Here is an 11,222-nt window from a genome sequence, read left to right on the forward strand (position 1 = left end):
AAGAAATATACGCGATTTAAATCCGGGAAAATAGTTTCATTTCCTATGTGTAACAATCGCGACCTAAGAACACGATTTTACTTTGAATTTCAGTTTAATTTTCAACGCGTTGATTGAACCACTTGTTACTATTGCAACACACCCTGCAAACACACCCCTCTTGTCATGCAAACCGATACACACTCGCAAAGCGCGGACTTCATTGGCTAATGGAAAGTTATCAAAAAGCCGATAATTTAATTTGCAAACTCTTTCTAACAATTAGGTAACTAGATACTGAAAGTCGAATGTAATTAGTTATAAATAATAAACCCATTTACGTGTAATTATATTGTGAATATAATAATTATTTATATAAAACAATTTTAATGTGAACCGATGAATTACATACATGTATTAAATATATTTTATTTTAGTAACATTACAACTTCTTACTTATTTCTGCCGACAAGCGGTAATGTGAGAATTACTGCATTCCAGTTTTGGAGGGTAAGGGTGCTGATGAAATTACCGGCACATGGGACTTGTCAACTTATGTCTCAGGGTGATGGGCGCAGTGATAGTGCCCCTAATATCTTTGCGATTTAAAACTGAGTGGCACTGCAACTGTCATGGACAGGCTTGTAGCTTACCATCAGGCGCACGACTTGTTCGTCCCGTTACTGAATATTATATAAAAAACATAAGATTAAGATAGTTAATCCAAACTAATATTATTAATGCGAAAGTAGCTAATGTTAAGTTTTCACGCATAAACCAAATTTGATGAAATTTGGTATAGATATAGATGGGACCTAGGAGATTATATAGGCTACTTTTTGTCAACAAAAATAAATCTTCAAGGGGTAACCCCGTTGTTGTATAATGGTGGTATGGTAAATGGTAATAGGTGATGAAGATTTGTATGGAGAAAGTGCAGTAGGCTACTCGAAGTACGTATTGTACGCAGATGAAATCGCGGGCACCAACTAGTTCTCTATAATAGCAGGTAATTATTTTTTTTCTGTAAAAAGAGACATTGACGCGTCAACCAGCGTGACAAATACAGCCTTGGTGAACTCTTTATTGTCAATTCGTTGTGCACTTTTTATCACGACAGTACTGATAAAATCGTTTTTTATCAGACAAAACCATTTTATGACAAATGATGATGTTAAGATGTGATGTAAAATGTTTTACCTTGAAGCAGTATACAGCGTATTTGTTACAGCGAACGCTTAATATAGGACATAAAAAAATAATTTTATTATACGAGTAGTCAGTAGCGTAAAAGAAAATGCGTTACTTTTACTCGGCATCGATCGATCGATCAATCAGGATTCCAAATTATAGAGATACTAAATTTCTTCATGTCTTCATTAATCATCCGATATATATTCGATAATTATCAATGCTGATTCATGGTTTTGTTTCTTAATTTTTTACTAAAAATGGCACACAGTGAGCCGGCTAAATAAACACGAAGAAAAATCTTTGGGATTTAGTTCGTGACTTGCGCACGACATTGGTAGCGGTAGCATGTAATTTCGGACTTCTGTTCGGTTAATAAATAATAAACGATTTGTTTCGATTCAAAGCGAGTTACCGGAGGAGAATCGGGATAAACGTTCTATTAGATCAAATGGTTTAGGCTTAGAGCATATAGGAGTTTAGGCTAAGAGCATATAGGACTGGAGGCGTCATCAATAGGCAGCCCCCTCTGTCAAGGTACAAGCAAAAAAATCCATCACAATAAACCACTTCCGAATCGATGGTTTTTCATTTCCATTGTCAAATTCACAGCGTCAATTACTCTGCGAAACATGTCGTCTTGCGCTATACAAACTTGCAAATAAATCTTTGTATCCAGTGTAGCTAAGGGTGGAATTACATACCATACATAAGTCTATTTTTTACATTAGTCAAAGTCAAAGTCAAAGATTATTTATTCCATAGGTAAAATAAATTTACACTTGAAAACGTCACATTTAAGCTACATTTAAGCTACTGCTCGTTCACTACGCTGACCTCCCTGAGAAGAACGAGCAAGAAACTCTAGGGATTGCTCTTTTCAAATAAACTTAAATGCTATGGAATACACTTTGAATCAAATTTGTGTGGATTCTGGAGCCATGTCGTCTTTCCATACATCTTTATCTAACACGTAGTCTTCAATTTTGTAATATGATTTTTCGATCAAAATATTTTTAATGTAGTTTTTAAACTTAGGAAATGATAAACATAATATATGCTCCGGAATCTTATTGTAAAAACGTATACAGTTCCCCATAAAAGAGTTGTTTACCTTGGTTAAACGAAATCGTGGTACCATGAGTTTGGACTTAGCTCTAAGGTTAATATTATGGATATCTTCTTTCTTATTGAAATTATGTAAATTTTTACGGGCATATAAAATATTTGAGTAAATGTACTGTGATTAATTGCTGATTTCCTATGTTAAGACAATTTTTTCACTGATTTAATTTAATTGAAAAAGCATTGATTTAATTTATCGATTACCTAAAAATATTTGAAAACATTCGAACATTGGTTTATGTATTCACTATTAAATAATGGTCTCATAAAAAATGTACGACGTGGGTGTACCTAAGGATATTGTCTAAAGAATGTGCTAATTTGTTACGCGATAGGGTGTACTTTAATCTAGAAAACAGGATAAAATAAGTCTATACGATACGCCGCGATGTCTTATCTTATCTGTGTCAAATTTTCTCCGCCTGTCTAAATTTTTTTTCATATTAATATTGGCCGCGCGGATTGCGGGACGCGAGTGGTTACCCCCCAACCCTCACCTCACCTTCTAAAAATTAGGATCACGTTGAATTACCTGGCGTTAAAACTATTTCAAACACTCTTAACATAAATGACGTAAGGTAAACATTATTTGAACAAAAAGGATGACACATTTATACGTGCTATGGGTGCGGCTCGTTATACACAATCAATTCACAGTTCTATAATAATGGTAAACTAAAGTTTACCATGAATTGTGTCATATTTGCCAGCAGCTAACTGACAGCATTTATGCTGCCCACTGTATAATAAATAAGTAACGTAGTAGACGTAGCGAAATTTTAAAAGTTTATTCGCGAAACGAGATCTAGAACCCCCTGTAAGCGGTTGTTTATATCTTATTTAGTTTCTGTTTGTTTGTTAAATAAAATCTGCTGATTTAATTGACATGTTTCAAAGTAAAAAAAACTTTAGACGCCATTATCTCGATAGTTACCAAAATTTTAATGCGCTAGTTATGACAAGAATGGGCACAGTATGATAGAAGTAAAAAGAGCGCCTTTGTGATTGTTTATGAAATTATAATTGACAGATTAAATACAGCAGTAGAAAAACACATTTGTTTTAAATAGGTTTCATAAGTAAGTAGGTAACGGAAGGGAATGAAGCTTATATCAAGTCCACGAAAAGTAAAAAAATTATAAGTCTTAAAAGTTTTCAGTTCAAATGAAAAATGCAGTATGGCAGATGTTACGTAAATTTTATAAAACCTACTTTCTCCGTTTCGCTAAAATTATTTTTCGAATTAGGTCACTTTCTTATGGATGGTGCCATTATGTTCTATTGTAAATACATGTCATGTGTACACGGTCGATAGTTAAACGTTGCGATGCATTTGATTTGTAAGGCCGGCCACATACAGTTGGAATTCCGTTTTGAAATTCCGTATCGGAACTTCGATTCGAGATTCCGTATATACATCACATACATACGTTTATTTCCTTTCGGAATATAAGACTCAGCGTTGAGTCCAGATGATGTAAAAATACGTACGGAATTTGCGACCCTATAAAATCTAATAAAGACTTTCATTCTGTGCTGAATTCCTCATGCACAAACGACCTTACGGAATTTCGAATCGGAAAAAAATTCGAACGCAATAGTACTATATATGTGTGTTTTATGTCCGTGATGTTGTATAGTTTTGCTACCTTCGAAACTCCGAAATGGAATTCCGTAACGGAATTTTGAAACGGGACACCGACTGTATGTGACCAGCCTAACTATTGCAAAAGTGTTAGCTATGCAACGTTCAAACAAACCAACATTCCGTTTACAACTCTTTCAAAGTGGAGGGTGGAGGAGAGGCAAGGAATCTTTTCGCAATAGCGTACTATTCATGTCCACTGTACATCTGGTGCACAATGAGCAACAAATGGCGAGTATGTATGTATGTATGTACGCTAATTGGGCAAATCCTTTCATTAAGATGGCAAACACGTCCCACATTTCAGCATGGCGGCTATTACTAGTGAGGCAGGTAGCGGTAATAACTTACTGGGCCACAATATTATAGTGTATGCCATACCGATACGATAAGAAGAGCTGGAGGGTCAATTTCGATAGACGATGACGTTGTAAATTTCAAATACAACATTAAAATGTTGTTTTATTATATCATGTTATGTTTATCACATTAATTATGTTGACGAGTATACGTACCGTTATTACCATAATGTTTTATATTTATAAAATCATTTAGTATATACATCCTGGTTGATATTTATTAGTATAATAACAAATATTTACATAATATAAAACAAAGACAATAGCCTTGGTTTCGGCAAACTTAAACTAAATTTAATTTAAGTTGATCCGTGTCTTTTGTTGCTAGTAAGAAAAAGACGAAGTCTGATTTTAATTCCAAGCCGTCGAATTCGTTGCCGCGCATAGACTGCGCCAAAGTTTTTTGGTGACAGGCATTGACTTACAAAGTGACAGGTATTTATTTGCATTAACGCTAAAATGTACGAGATATTGTCAAAATTTTACAACTTACCTAGGTTTTTTACATTTACGGATATTAGTCGTTACGATTATTTTCTTTGTATGATTTTTTTCTTTGATATGTTTAGTTTTTAAAGCCAATCTCCCTCCTCTCAAACTTCAGCTGCAAACCAGCTGAGGCTCTGCCCAGTATTAATTTAAGTTTTTCGGTTTTTTATTCTTTTAAACTTAAAAAAAAAAAATTACGAGGTAGATGTACTGTATTTAGAGTTTAGTTCGCCTGAATTGACATCAGATTTACTATTTAGGAAGAGGAAATAAAATGGTGGAAGATTTGAAGGCTTTTTTTTCCTTCACCATTGAAGGTCGCTACCTGGGGTTTCAAGTTACAATCCCCTTTTATTTACTCTATTGGTTCCTTGATTACTATTTGTATATTATTGATGTTGTTTCTATAATAATAAAAATAATAATTATCGTTTACTGCCCACTGGGATGCACGGCAGGAGCCTCCCCGCACAACAATTCGTTTTCTGTACGTCTAGCGCACCTTGGGCAACAATCAGCGAGTGCCTTACGCCGATTGGCAAAATGGCAAATTCTACCACCACAATGGCAAACATGTATGTACGTGTATGTCATTATAGTGTAGAAGCAGTACAACTCTTTGTGAACTAGTTCATCCTAGGAAGTACTGCCACCTTACTTCTTTCTGCCGCCAAGCAGTAACGTGACCATTGAGAAGAATAAAGGACCTTAGATTCAAGAACCGGTGAACAATACGTGCAGTATCGAACAGGTTGGCCTTCTGCATATTTATCATTATTATGAAATACATATACACTTTCCAGACTTATTTTTAATATTCCTATTCGAGTTAAATTCTAATCTTTTTTATAGGTAATAATAGTGTTTTTTAATAAATTTAATAGAGAATTGTCAACAGGCAACAATCTTTTTAGTGGCAGAGTTCATCCGGGGTTGTACTGCCACCTTACCTATGTCTGCCGCCAAGCAGCAATGTCAGCGTGTGGTCTGTGTTCCGTGTGTCCCTGTGTTCCGGTTTTGAACGGTAAGGGTGCTGGTGAAATTACAGGCACATGGGACTTTGACAACTTGTGTCTTAGGGTGGCGCAGTGGCAGTGCCCTTAAGGTGTTTGGTCTGAGTGGCACTGTCACTGTTATGGACAGGCGTGTAGCTTACCATCAGGTGCACGACTTGTTCGTCCCGTCACCTGGTATTATTAAAAAAAGGCATTGATACGATAACAAGAAGACTACCCACCAAGGGCGAGGCGTGACAATTGTCTTTAGTACAGCCGGCGAAGTAAATGGCGCTTTGGCGACAATTAAACACAAAATTTATAAGTAGGTACACAAGATACTAGTATACTTTATTTCACTGGCTAATTATTTTACACGTAAAATTGAAAAAAAAAAATGTAATAAGGTACTTTAAAATATTTTGTAATTGGTAATTTTAGGCAAGCCGATGGGAATCGAGTTATGTGGACGCCTCGCCACTGCTACCCACTAACAAGTAGGTACCAACAGCCAAACAGGTTATACTCTGGACTTTTGTTTTCAGTTCAGATTCCATGGACACTTTGAGACAAATATTTTGTGTATGTACACAATAAATTATTTAGAAATACATTTTCGAAGAAGGTAGCCGAATGTAAAAGATACGCGGCAAATGTAGTTTTCCGTTACTTCCTACTAAGTAAGAGAATAAATTTCTTAGATATGCCGATAGGAACTATGTAAATAGACCCTTTGCCAGTGCAAACTGCAACAATTTTAGGAGTACCAAGTGATGGTACTATGGTATGGATGACGAAGACGTAAATAAAGTACATAAAGAAAGTTAGTAAACAACAAGAATCACAAACAGCTAATTCAAATACAAATTCCACATACAGCTAACAACTTTTACTTTCGATACTTACGAAAAAACTGGTTTAGCAACACCTTGTACACACAGGCACACACCGTTAAACTTTACTATACGTGTACACAAAACATTCCAGGTCACAGTAAAGTTTTTGAACTTATTTGAACACAATAACTCAAGATTTTATTAACAAAAGTAATACGATACACAGTTTTTATTTAAAACTTGAAACAAAACTATCGAATTCCTTTGTATTCTTTTTTCAAAAACACTAAACAAAACTTCTTTTTGGAAACGCAATGATTCATATAAATTGAAATGTCACAAGTGTATGAATTTAGTTAAATATTCCAATTTTAAAGTTATTTCACAAAAACAAAAGCGAAACACATACACTCACTTCGAATTTTGTCGGCTGACTGAACAAACGAACAAGGTAAGTAAAACTATGTTCAGAGTGAATGGGAGAACAAGTTGCGGCCGAAGAATGAATGACTTTGCATAAAATACTTTTAACTCTTTTGTATTTGTTGCTTTTGATGCGGTGAACCATATTTTTGTGCCCCGTCATCTGTACAGAGTCAAGAGCATGTTAAGCTTGGTACTTCAGGTTTAAATTCAACTCTTTTAGGATTGGGATAAAAACGCTCCGAAGTTCAAAGTGTCACATCACGTTCAAGTGCTCTTTTAACAATTGCCCCGTACTCTTGAGCGTACTTTGAACATCTTATTGTAGGTGACAGAAAAGTTAAAATTTAAAATTATGAACTTGGACTATGATATGATGTACGTAGGTACGTCCGTACTTTTTGTAAGTACCATTACCCAAGCATAAATTAATGGAGTACTTTGAAGTGTTACTTTTTTAAATAGAGTTGACGATATGAAATTTACTACGGAGTCTATGTATAATTGCGCAGCAAATGATATTTCTGAATTATTTTATAAAAAAATACTTGACCGCTTATACTTTTACAAATAAGGACACACAAGTCGCTTTACTTTCTCAAACTCGTATCTTAGAACAAAAAGTTACTGAAATGCAAAAAAAATGGATTGTATGCATTGACTTACAAATAAATGGACGACGGGTCTAATACAAAAACCACGAAAAAAATGTCCCAAGTCAACCTATTTAAACGTAGTGACATGTAAAGGAATATGAAAAAGCTAAAACGTTGAATTTAAATTGTAATGTCATCGCAGTACTGTCTAATTTTGCTTGCTTCGCTGTCAGTCGAACAAACGAAGCGTGAATGACGCTCTGTATACGATTTTAACGCCCTATAAGTTCGGACACTTTTTAGCGCGGACCCGACGACGTCCATATAATTGTAAGTCAATGATTGTATGTATATAAATTTTGCAGGATGATTTCACATTACGTTTCCGCTAGTGTGTAAATATTTACAAACTAGCTTTTACCTATACTTAAATTAATGCATCCAAATTATAACCCTTGATAAGAAATTTAAAATAAAAAGTTTTGCCGTCTCCTGAATAATCACTCCTTATAAGATACGAGTTTAAGAAAGTAAGGCATCGAAAACATGTTCTTTTTATTTCCACTGTACATTATTATTTTCATATAACTAAATAACAAGACTAAAATAATCGCACTTAAGAGGCACTAGGAGGATGAAACATCTTAGAGGAAAATGTTTAGATGACAATATCATGAGGTCATTTTCGAAGTCGCTCGATGATTTACAATCGGGAAATGATTAATGTATGATGTAAATGAAACGAGTAACATAAACAAAATAGAATGAACGAATCGCACCCTTGGCGTAATAAGGGCAACATCTGCATAATGATAACTTTTCAAAATAAAAATTCTACGAACAAAATTAATCGATAACTCTATTGTTACGTGGTAGCCTAACGGTGTGACCTACTGCCTCTCAAGCAGAAGATGTGGGTTCGAACCCGGGCTTTCGGAATTTATGCTAATAAATTGGAAATTTATTATTAGCTTTTCGGTAAAGGAAAACATCGTGTACGTCGAAAAAGGTTCACGACCATCGAAAGCGTGCGAAGTCCCCTCAAGTAAATCCTCGTAGGTGGGACGGTGGGACGTACAAACGGGTTGATGATGATAACTTTATTATGCTTTAATAGGAGAGTTATATAATTACAACATTTTTATAAAAAAATCCGACCTGAAATATTTGTGGAATCTATTTGACTAGTTTTATTGAAATCGGTTACCGGAAAGTGCGTGAAACCGGATTCATCCCCTAGTTTGCTACCCTTAGAGGTGGAATATTTTCTTCAAATTTAAATGTTACTAATACCGAGGTACCCACTTTCCAATAAAAAAGAATCATCAAAATCAGATCACAAATGTAAGTGCCGGAGTAATCGCGAAACAAGCTTTAAAAAAGACAGTCGAAAAGGGAACTTCCTCCTTTTTTGAAGTCGGGTATTTTTGAAGAATATTAAGTCTTGACATTTTTTGAAGATTTGTGAATTTTATTTTCTAAATTTTGTTTTATTGTCTCAATAATCAAAGTTTACTAATATAATATTATGTAGTAATAAAGTTACCAATGCTAACAAACCACGGACCATGCAGTGATGTGTGATAATAGAAAAATATTTTTTTAGAAACTGACTAAGTTAATTTAAAATAACCTGCGAAATAAAATTAATATTATAATTTTTCATATCGAATAGAGTTTTTTGACAAAATTGTTGTATATTATGTGGTTGTTGACGCGTGCGTCCTTTTTAAAAATCTATTTATCTCAAAAACCTTATCGTATCGATGTTCGTCATTACGGGGAGGCTATTTCACGCAAACCCACATCTTAAAAATGCTTTTTATTTTAAATATATAATAGACACACGCTTGGCCACAATCTTACTTAGTCGAGATTTTGTAACTTCGACACAAGAGAATTGTTGCTATTAAGTTTCTTTGCTTTTGCTTTTTTCAAATTAGTCCATTTATTATTGAGGGTGAGATTTTTTTGTATAAACGAAAAAAATCTCTAATTTGTTTTAGTTCGAAGCCACGTGTAGCGGAATGTGGTAACTGTAAAAATATATTACGTCGCGGTAGGTACAGCACTCCATTTCAAGGAGTCACTCTGTTTGGAGTGACATTTGTCATTTATTAATGATAAAGACAGATAAGTCACTTTTCAGTATATGAAATTTGATAACATGACATTGCTACTGAATTTCATTTTTTACCGACTTCAAAATGGAGGAGGTTCTCAATTTAACTGTATTATTTTTGTTGTACGTACGTTACGGCATCGGCATTTGTGAACCGATTTTGTTGATTCTTTTTTTGTTGGAAAGAGGGTACCACAGTATTGGTCCCATTTAAATTTGAACAAAATTTTCCACCTATAAGGGGACATGGCATGGATTTTATTTATTTATTTATTTTATTTCTATAAACTTTAAAAATATTACATACACTGATTTCTTTACACCCCTAAAACTTTACTGGTTTGTCTGGGTGCTGCACAATCCTCTTATAAATAATACAAAGTAACTTATTTTAAGCACGAGTATAAAATTTACACAACAATGATATGTATGTTATCGTCTCCTATCATTTTTCTTTGTCGGTAGCAAAAGAAAACAAAACAACTAATATCGCCATTCGCAACACAAAAACCCGTTCCTGGACTCGCTTGATATTTTTTAAATGATTTTTAATTAAATGTTTTAGATTTACCTGTGTTATGCTTTTTTTTAATTCAAAAGGTAAAGTGTTGATTAATCTAGGTACAATAAATTTGGTAGTCCTTTCTCCATAAAAGTTATTTGCTGATGTTATTGATATCATCTGTGAAGTGATTTGTGAATCCGGTTTCGTGCACTTTCCGGTAACTGATTTCGTTGAAACTTGGCAAATAGATGTAATTCCACGGACCTTTGACGTCGGTTTTTTGTAATTCTTTTTTACGATTATCAAGTGACGTCACTTTCTTCTACTTTCGACGAATTTCCAGACTAAATTGCTGTTTAAATGAGATTAGTTATCGCATCGCATCAGAAGGATTGCGTCTTCAAATCACTTCGGGGTCACCAATTTGGGGAATTTATCGTTCGCCCAATCGAATAATGAAACGACCTCTTGATTTTCATAAATTATATCGTTTCATAATTTTATAAAACAATTTGAAATCGATGACATAAGTGACAATCCACTCTTCTTCTTCTTTTAAATGTTATGGCTCCATCGAAATAATCAGTGACTTTGCCAATGTCAAGTAAAAATAACTATGTACGGTAGTTTAATATTATTATAAAAATTATAATTTTTCGCAAATAAGACTTGTCCGACAATCCACTCTAAAACATTATCGAATATGTTGACAAGTGTAACACTCGGCGATTCTCGTCCAACGAGACTGCCACAGCGAGCTCGTCATAATAGGCGGCTTCTAAAGCCGTCACAGCATAGTTTTAGCAACATTGATCGTCAAGGTTTGAATTAATTAATGTCATTACAGCCGATTCATTGACACTATTGAGACTTAACTGCCATTGCTAATAGATTTTTACCAGAATAACAAATGTTATCATGATTGCTATATGATCTCAAGTAGGATCATTTTAAGAA

General features: G+C 34.3%; 1 protein-coding gene across 1 annotated transcript in view; it reads right to left on the reverse strand.

Annotated features, from left to right (window-relative positions):
* Positions 1 to 7,048, reverse strand: part of LOC113227420 (putative ferric-chelate reductase 1 homolog) — a 67,396-nt gene extending 60,348 nt beyond the window's left edge. Inside the window, exon 1 of the mRNA XM_026460338.1 lies at positions 6,690 to 7,048. The gene's annotated coding sequence lies outside the window, so the exon portion shown is untranslated. The remainder of the gene's footprint in view (positions 1 to 6,689) is intronic.
* Between the last annotated feature and the right edge of the window lie 4,174 nt (positions 7,049 to 11,222).

The sequence above is a fragment of the Hyposmocoma kahamanoa genome, unplaced genomic scaffold (assembly GCF_003589595.1).
Source record: "Hyposmocoma kahamanoa isolate Upper Pololo Valley unplaced genomic scaffold, ASM358959v1 210, whole genome shotgun sequence".
NCBI classification, from domain to species: Eukaryota; Metazoa; Arthropoda; class Insecta; order Lepidoptera; family Cosmopterigidae; genus Hyposmocoma; species Hyposmocoma kahamanoa.